Below are 10,677 nucleotides of genomic sequence, written 5' to 3'. Positions count from 1 at the left end.
TTAGTCAAACACTCCTGTGTCATCTGGGCTGTTTGGGTACATCATGACCAAGCACCGTGAGAGGTGCTGTGTCAAAAAAACCTGCACCCTGTCATAGTGCTATTTTTAATTCATGAAGTATTTGAGCTTTTGGTCCTTCTTTGTATTTTGTATCATTTACCTTTTCCCCGTGTCTCCTGTGTTTCCCTCCACTCTTCTCATTGGTCAGTTTGTACATAGCTGATTCCTCTCCTTGTGTCCTCACCTGGTCCCTCCAACCAACAGAGGCAAGGAAGAGACACAAGGAAAGACAAGTATTGTAAAAAAAAAAAAAAAAACCCTGTTCCTTGATTTCTCATTTTTTGCATATTTATCACACTTACATGCTTCAGATCATTAAATTTTACTGATCCAAACCATGTAAGTAAATACATATTAATATTAGACAAAGATAACTCGAGTAAATCCAAAATACAGTTTTTAAATGATGATTTTCATTAAGGGAAACAAAGTTATCCAAAATCTGGATAACTTTGTTTCCTTAATAAATGAAATCATCATTTAAAAACTGCATTTCCTATTGACTCAGGTTATCTGTGTCTAATATTTCAATGTATTTGATGATCTGAAGCATGCAATTGTGACAAATATGCAAAAATGAAATCAGAAATGGGGCAGATATTTTTTTCACAGCGTTGTATTTGTCATGTGACACTGTGGCAGGCAGGCAAAGGACCACAATGCAGGACTTAAGACTAGCTTTAACCTGATCTCAGCTTTATTGCTGGAATGCTGCACAAAACAAAGCTGGACAGGAGCCACCAGAACAAAACACAAAACTCACTTGAACTTAATTTGACTTAAGCCTGAGCTTGGACACGAAGCCGGAGGAAACGAATGAAAGCAACAACAATGACAACAACAACAACAACACGACAATGAACACAGGAAAACTCAGGACTTAAATACAAAAATGGGATAATGAGAGGATCGGGAACAGGTGGAGACACAGTTGTTAATGAACAATACAAGACAGAGCGAAACTCAACGACCCAGGAACAGGAAGTGGGTAACGGGTAAACAAATGCAGACATAACACAGGGAGCAAACCTAAATACAGAACACAGGAGACAAAGAACCAGGACACGGATGGATCAAACAGGCACTGGAACACAGGGACACGGGGAAACAAGGAAAGCAAGGAGACAGAAATACTTACAAAGACTATAACTAAGAACAGGACTAAAAACACATAATGAACAGAGAATCAAAACCCAAAGGGAACTCAGAACACAGAAGAATATCAATGATAACAGAACTCAAGAACAAAACATAAAACACTGGGTAAAGCCCAGGACCATGACAGTATTTATGGCTATTTTTAATTAAATTCCCCAACACCACAATGTGACACAACATTGGCCTACTTTTTTTTTAATAACACATGCAAACAGTAAAAGTCAGAAAGTTTGATCACACTTAATCATCTTAAATAATCAAAATGACTTCTGAATACAAAAACACAATTAAAGAGTCCTCCTCCTGGAATGATTTGTATAGTTTGTGGTGCACACACTCAATTGAATCTCCTCCGGCAAGGCTCATCTATTCTCTGTCCTCTTTCCTCAAGATGCTCTTTAGGAATTCAGATATCCTTCAGTGTGGTGTACTGAGATTGATTCCTGGGTCACAGTCAGGAGGATGGAGGTGGTGAAGAGGCACAGTAAAGAAAAGCCTCCTGTCTACATCTCCCTCTTTCTCTGTTCCTGTCATGTCTGCTATTGTTACTTCCTCTTTATTTGGGTAATACCTTCATGTGTCTCCTCTTGTTTTACTTCCCTCTTTGTCTGTTTTTCCCTCTTTTGTAATTGTCCTCCTGTTCAACATTTTACCTGTGTGTCATCAGGTCTCGGTGTATTTATAGTCTTTCCTTCACTTTGTCAGTTGTCTGTAGCTTTGCGATCCCTGTCTGTGCACTTTCACTGTGAGTCTCTGTTTCCTTTTCTTGTGTTTTTTTAATCCTCCAGAAGAAAGGCTGTTATTTCACCTTAACATGAGATACTAGACTTAATATCATGGCTGAAAATGCTCTTATCAGTTTCTGATAATCACCTCAGTGAGAACTGGTGATATTTAACCATTATTTTGTTTGGGTAACTTTCTTTTTTGTTTACAATTTATTGGAGTGGTAAAGTTTGTCTGGGATAGTTAATCATCACCTGTAATATGACACCTCAGAGATTAACTGCAAATGTTGGATATTATTTGTTAGCACAACAAAGATCCCAAGAGTTATTACAGAGTTTGGAGAATAAGGATGACTTCATATTGGGACCCTCCTGGATTTAAATTTGTGTATCACTGATTACTAATTAATTTTGTTCTGTTTAGACTGATTAAACATCACAACTTCTGGCACTAATTCTAATTCATATGCAGCTACTGTTGCTGTTAGTGGTGAGATTTAATGAGTTGGAGCCTGAGGCAGTCCTAGTCTAAATGGGATACATAGTCCTCCAGTGTGTCTTGGTTGGGCCCGAGGTCTCTATCCAGTCAATCTTGCCCAGAGCTCCTCCAAACAGGAGGCACTCTGGGGCATCCTCACCAGCTGCTCCGCACAGCTCAGCTCAACAGTCTGACACAAAACCTCCACGACAGGCTGTCAGGCTCCGTGTTTCTTAAACTCTCTAAAGAAAGAAGCCACAATCTGGCTGCCATCATCTTTCACCTGGACGGGCAGGGCTTCTTTGTCCAGAGAGAAATGTTTCAAAGGTGGTGATCCTCATTTGAATGGTTGACACAAGGATGTGGTCACTGCTCCGGTCGACTTTGAGCACTGGATCGGAGAAATCTGGAGGACAAAATGTCTATGTATAAAAAAAGAAAAGTGACACTAAACCAGAGAAAGACTCAGTGTTGTAATCTCTGAACATGATTTATGGAATACAAATGTGCCTGCAAATATCCTTGAAAGTTTTTTTTTTCTTGATTATAGCTTTGCATGCCAAAGTACTTTTCTTTGTTTTACTTTTGCAGATCTTACGGTAGCTGAAATCGCAATGATTTATGCTGCTGATAATTTACATTGTTTTTTCAAATGCATGTTTTATGCCCTGGTAACCAAACTTTACAATGAAACTACACTGTCTTCTATGGGAGACAATAAAGTAACCTTAACCTTTTATTTTGTTGGTAGACAACTTTTCCCTTCAGGGCAATAAGTCGAACTGAAGTTTTAAATCAGTCATCACACAAAATATGCAAAGTAAAAGCTTCTAATGCAAAACAGCATCAGTTATTGCCAGACATTTGTGGTAGTAATAAATTGTTGTCACCATGGGAGCATTCAGCATGCAGACTATTTCTTCGTTTCAAAGCTCATTCTTGTGCTTTCCATTATTTAACAGTAATCAACATCAATTTACTCAGTATAACTGGCTCGTACCAAGAGCAGACTCAGAGGCAGGAATCAGACAGTACTCAGGATAAAAGTCTAATAATTTATAATTAGGGAATCACACACAAGTAGGTAGTCAACAAAGCAAAAAAGATAGCAAAGGAGAATGCAAAATGTATAGTCCAAAAAAGGAAAAACTGTCTAAAATACGAAACTAACCAGGTAAATAAGCAAAAGCAATGGTCTAAAAATTGTCTGTCAGGAGGAATGCAAGAAAAAGAAGCACAAAGGCTATGTTCAAATGAGTAATTAGCTGATTGGACACAGATGTGGCAGAGAAATTGGCAGGGCACAGAAACAAAGGCAGAAGTAAAACAAAGATCAATAAAAACGAGGGAAGTAATTTCAGAATAGAAGGGGAAAGTGTGGGTTGTTACACTCAGCTGTGAAATATATTTCTCTATTTGTGATTTTATCAATTTTCAGAAGAACAGAAAAGAGGAACATACATGTTAAGATTACTAAGAACTCTAATCCAAGTAAAAAAACAGTCTTTATAACAAAGGTCCCAGTGAATACTGCAAAAAGGGAAAGGTTAGGTTGTTGTACGCTACAACAGGTAGCACAAGGGATGAGGCGTCACACTGGGAGACGCAATGATCTGGTGAAGAGCGAAGGACCAAACTGGAGCTTTGTACTGCAGGTGAGTGAAAGATGATGTACAGGTACACAACTGAGGGAAATGCGGGAACCACAGGGACTTCAAGCACCCTGAAACATACATTCACACATGTGCACAATAATCACAAAATTTTATTTTTTTAATTTATTTTTTGAGCTTTTTAGCTTGTATAGGACATTGGAGAAAAGACAGGAAAGCTAGGAGAAAAATACAGTAAAAAGCTTAGGAGCAGATTCAGACCCAGGCCTCTGCACATGGGCCACCTCCTCTACCAGCACCCAGTCATTTTTGCACTTTATAAAATTAAAGTACTGTACTGTTTTTAACAGCAGAACATGGTGCACGGAAACATGACTTGACTAGACATGGAGGACATAGGCAAGGCAGAGCAAACTTAAAACAATGAGCACCAACATTCATAAACAGAACCGGAAAGGAAAAATACAAAACTCAAAACTACAAAAGCTACCATGAACTCAAAACACTGGGCAAAAAGCCCAGGGCAAGGACAATACTAGAATTCTGATGCACAACCTTCTTGAACAGGCTGTATCATGCAGCAGGCTATATATTTTTGTCAGATAATTCCATTAAAAAGCCACCAACAGCACAAACACAATTGAGAGGTTCAGTTCAGTGACTCTAATTAGCGGAGATGAGGCCTAATAAACAGCTGCAGCTTCCTGTGTCGCGACATCTGTCAATCAGAACACCCCCACCCCCCTATCCCACCATAGGTGTTATAAAGAAAGGAAACTATTGATAGATGCAAAAACTGTTAGTGTTTAATAAGATTCTAAAAAGAAATCTGCTTAAAAAGAATTTATCTTTAATGCTCTGATCAATTAAGATGTTCTTTAACATTCATCAATCCTCACAGTACAGTTTGGTTCTTGTGAGCAGCACACATGTCTTTTTCATTAAGAATACTGGATGTACACACAGTAGATGGAAGCCTCACTTTAAGAACATTTCTCCAGTTCCTTATATTCAGCTTAGAGTGCAGCGTGTTCACCCACATTAGTTGTTTTGACATATAAATTCATAAAATGTGTATGAGGATGCTCAAAAAAGGCAGGAGGCTATCATCAGTCCACATGCTGCAGCAGCAGCAGCACAGCACTGCGGTGATCACCCATGTGAGACGTCCTTACTTCACTGCATTTCATATAAGCAGGAACATGAAGATAAACAAATGCTGATTCATTTTTTTTCTGCTTGAAGTGCCTTATGTTTGCTGTTTCCATTATCAATATGCCTCTCTTCCACTTTTGACTCCAGTTCAAGACAAATGAAACAATATACTGTATTTCCTGCATAAAGCCTCCTATATTCTAACATAATAAAATACTTTCAGCCCACTGGGTTTTCTTTCTGCATTTATTGTTTTCATCTTTTGAATATGAAGAAGTTTTTTTTAGTCACAATCAAAAGAAGCTGCTTCAAGAATAAAAAAGACTGATCAAAGAATAGTGAGAATGTTTGGAAAGTTACTTTTGAAATGCAGTAACGTGGTTAACCTGTTTGCATTTTTTGTTTTTTTTACCACTAGCAAACAGTGTTTATATTGTCCATTTGCCTTGGTGTGGTTGGTGTTTTGCATACTTATTCCTTCAGGCTACTTAGAGCAAATCGTTGATTTGATTGGCAGATGAAGGAAAATGCTAATTTAAGTGAAAATGCTCAAAATGTTGGTGCTTCATGTACATCGTTCTTCACTTGATGGTGCACTTGAACTTTCCTTTTTTATTTAAGTTCTCAAATAACGTTTGTGCAACAGCAAAAGTCAGCTGTGATCTAAGGTGAGTGCTGCAGTAACCGAATATGAATAAACATTAAAATAAAAGCATCTTAAAGACAGACTTAGCAATAGAAGCCCAACATCGCTATAGGTTTTGCGATAATAGTATCAAGTCTTTGGTATACATTGAAATAGATATTAGAATTTAGGCAAAAGTATTCATCTTGATGGCACTGAAAAGAGCAGCCAAGGATGGGTTCGTCACTGACCAGCGAATTTGTCTTTTATGGTCTTGATGACTTGCATCATCGGGGCATGTGCCAACAGAAGTCCTTCCTGCATGAGGAAAAGATGTAAAGCAACAGAATGGATGTTTTACTCAACATAGGACCTTTTAAAAAATATATTCACAATTAACACCTTTATAATCGCATTTCAGTTACTAAGTGTAATGAACTTACACAGCAGCTTATCAAAATCTTTCTTATAGCCTAATGTCTCCATTACAGTTATGTTTATTTTATATTTCAGTGATTTCTAACTGTCCAACACTGGTGACAGTTTACATCACAGGACTACTGTATGTTGTTTGGTGATTAAGTCTGATTGCAAACTACAGAACAGACTGTGTTAAGGCAATGCTTTATTGTTCTGTAGTACTCTCTGTTGGTGTACAAAAAAAAAACCCAATCTTTTCCCATTCAAATATAGAGTCTGTTGCTAATAGAGACAAATTTAGGCTGTAGCCTGCATAGCAACAATTTAACTAAATGCTAAATGGTGCACACAAAATGGGCAGAGTGAAATTTGCATTTTTCCAGACAGGGTATTTGCAACGAACTTAATTGTGAAGCATTTTATGGCGTTAAAAAGTAGAATTTTTTTCAGGTAGTCCATAATTCCGTAATTTAAATTAAAACCATGTTGAAAAGTAAGGTAGCTCTAAATGCTTATTTGAGATCACAGGCAGATGCTCCTTGGACACAATCACAGCTTTCAGTATGATGTATGATGTTTGTGTAGTTTGTTCATGACATGGCACAGTACTGTTTTTAAGCCTCAGGTTTCTTGGAGATTTAGTATGCAAACATTAGCTAATCAGCACTAATCACAATGTAGTCTGTTGCAGATGTTGCTTGTTTTTCAGTATCTTTTTGCATCAACTCCTCATAGATCATTGGGACCTGAGCAACCAAAACTGGCACACTGAAGGTTCTTATCTGAAGTTGTGCTCAAAAGTTTACATACATTTCAAAATTTTTGATTTTTTTTTTTTTGGCCATTTTTCAGATAATATGCTAATACCACAAAACCTTTTCTTTCACTTGAGGTTAGTGGTTGGGTGAAGCCAGTTACTATCAAATAATTGTGTTTGAACTTTTTTAGATCATAATGACAACAGAAACTACCCCCCAAAAGTTCTATGGCTGTTTGAAGATGCTCAATAAGGAGGCACATGAAGAAAAATAGGCTGCATGGCTGAATTGCCAGATGAAAGCCATTACTGCACCAATACCACAAAGAAGCCCATTTACAATATGAAAAACATCACGGAGACAAGCCTCAAAACTTCTAGAATAAAGTTATTTGGGGTGATGAGAACAAAATTTAAGAGTTTGGCCATAAATGCTACATTTGGAGAGGAGTCAACAAGGTCTGTGATGAAAGGTACACCATCCCTACTGTGAAACACAGAGGTGGATCATAGATGTTTTAGGGATGTGCGAGCTGCACAGGGAACTTGGTCAGAATTGATGGCAAGATGAATGCCGCATGTTATCAAAAAATACTGGAGGAAAATTTGCGCTAAGCATCCTGGAAGTTGCATATGAGACGAACTTGGACATGTCAACATGACAATGATCCAGAACACAAGGCCAAGTCAGCCTGTCATTGGCTACAGCAGATAAAAGGTGAGAGGCCATCTCAGTGTCCTGACTTTGGCATTGAGACACTTTTTGGGAGATCTCAGTTCATGCAAGACAGCCGGAACTGATTTTGCCAAGAAGAATGGGCAGCTTTACCATCTGAGCAAATAAAGCGCCTCATCCAGAGCTACCACAAAAGATTTCAAGCTGTCATTGATGTTAAAGGAGGCAATGCGCAGTATTATGTATTAGGATATGTAAATCCTGATTAGGGTTATTTGAGTAGTTTCTATTCTCATTATTTTTAAAAAGGCAAACACAATTGTTTGATGATAAGTGGCTTCACCTAACCATTAACCTGCAAGAAATATGTTTTTGTGTTATCATTTATATTCTCTGAAAAATGGCCAGAAAAAGCACAAATTCTGCTGGGGTATGTACTGTAAACTTTTGAGCACAACTGTACATCAGATATTATGATATCATCGTGTTGCCTAGCAACCACCTAATAACTAGAATTTTATATATAATAATTTTTTAGCATTTACATACCTATAACACCTTATAAATGCATCTTATATTTTTATTTCTTGGCAATAACAGCTAATTTATCTCCAAAAATGTTGAATTATCCATGATATATCGTGATACCGTCTCACTGCCTGGCAACCGCTCAGCACCAGGATAAAATTACCTGTTTTTAGCCTTTATGCTACAGACACCTAATGAAGGTATCCTATTGTTTTAATTTCACAACAACAGGATTTATTTTATCTCCACAAGATCTGAATTTTAATGCCTAGCAACAGGTTAAAATTACCCATTTTCAGTAAACAATATCTACTGAACCTATTTTATCTTTTTTTTTTTTTTACTTTTCCCATTGAGTATATCAGTTTGCCCAACAGACCAAACAGGTCAAAGAATACTGTGGCATGGGTATGCACTAGTTATTCAAATTTAAACCTTGAGCTGATGCTTAGGCTGTATGAAGAGTACTCCAAGGTTACTACAGTTCAGCCTCAGGGTAGCAGACCTGTGTACTACTACCTGGCAAAAAAAAAAAAAGCAAATTAATGTAGTAATGCATAAATCTTTTTAAAGAAAGTGGATACTTGTAGTCTTAAACTGTAAAGCATGGGCACACATAAAGGAGAGGAATAATTGATTACCAGACTTAAAATTCAACACATTACCTGTGATGTGAAGAAAAACATGCAGGAGTTGTTCTCTTGCCTATTATCAGCCTTTTATTTTGCGTGCTGTCTGTTTTTGAAGCAAGGTCACAGTGAAAGTGCTTTCAAATACAACAATCACTTCAGTAAAAACACAAACACACCTTTCAATATGTGGTGTCCTTCTGAAATTACAGCGCCTCTCAAAGGGGAAGAGCTAACAATGGAAACATCCACCTTCCAATAATGTGAAGAGAATACGGCCTGTTCTTCAGTCACAATAGATACAGATGGGATTCATTGACAGATAACCCATAAATAGTGTTATAAAACGAATCACATCTATTCATCACTGTTTTATTTATTGTTTTGCATAAATAAGCAGAAGTTTGGTCATTACTGTAGAACTGGACTAAACTGTAATTTATCATGAACTGATGGTGCAGCTGCAGCTCTCTTACATACAGATTTTATAGCTGGTTTGGATCTATTTATGGTGGAACTAAACAACAGCTCATTTGTCTTGATAGGTTTCTAAGTGTATTACACAGAATGATGAGTAAGTGCCACATGAGAAAAAACGAGTTCTAAGTTGCTTGGACTGCTTACTGGCAAAAAAGGCAGAAGTATACATGTGGCCTACTTTCAGATGACTCATGCACATGTCATGTGATAACCTTACTCACTGGTTTCACCTATTTAAGCAAAAGCATGAGCAACCAAAGACTGTGAGCTGTGATTTTAGGATTCAGATCAGGGGAATACCACTAGGAAACCAGGCTCAGATTAATGCAGGAACCTGACACAGACGTTTTTATTTTTTATTTATCTATTTTTGCTGAATATTGATGAGTTTGTCACTGATCTATTAGTGAGGCATGTGGGATATTCTGTTAGAGCTTCTTCCTGAAAAAGCGCTGAATGTGGAACAACCTGCAGGGAAGGGGCGGGAAGTCTAGATGGTACAAAATTCCTGGCTGAATTATATCTGCCTCTCAACAAGAACCTGTGTAATATTATATAACCAAAATTTCAAATCCTTTTTATTTAGATAAATATGTAAGAAATGTGCACATTAAGAATTCCATTAGTTTGAGATATTATTTATTTGGTTGTTAACCTCTTGTAAGAGAGAAATTTTGGGTGTGTTTTGTGAAAGTGCTCCAAAGTAATTTATTTTGATGATGATGATGATGATGATGATGATGATACTTTATTGATCCCACAATGGGGAAATTGCATTGCAGTCAAACATTATTTTGATTACATATCAGCTCAGATAGGCCCACTGTGTTTCATATACATATACCAAGTAAACTGAGTCAGAGTTGTCAGACAATAGTTTAGATACACCTTGTAGTTACTAGTTGATATGCACATAAGGAGCAATAAGAAATCGTGTGCTGCAGTCTGTTTTGAGGCAAGTCAAAAAAGAAATTGATACCCTCCTAAAATAATGGTCTTGGTCATTTTTCAGGTTTTTCAGAAAACACAAAAAAATTGAACCAAATATAGAAAATATGGTGAATTAGGCAAAAATCTAAACAAAAACAAAACATTTTTTGTCAAAAAAATTATTTTAGGAAGGTGATGAACTGTTCCATGTTGTAAAATATGTTTGCAATCTTTGTTTTGAATCTATTTCTCAGTGCATCATTTCTTAGAAAACACAAACTTATTCTGTGAGCACTTTCCAGTTCTGCTTGATTGGTTTTACTCAGTGGTGAGATTGGAAATTTGTTTACCAAACATCAGTGCACCTCAGAATTGCTTCAGTTTAATGGCATTCTCAAGCCTGTGATGTCAGAAAACAAAAAACTGTGTGTACCGAACAT

The sequence above is a fragment of the Archocentrus centrarchus genome, chromosome 24 (assembly GCF_007364275.1).
Source record: "Archocentrus centrarchus isolate MPI-CPG fArcCen1 chromosome 24, fArcCen1, whole genome shotgun sequence".
NCBI lineage: Eukaryota > Metazoa > Chordata > Actinopteri > Cichliformes > Cichlidae > Archocentrus > Archocentrus centrarchus.
Note: the sequence above shows the minus strand (reverse complement) of the source record.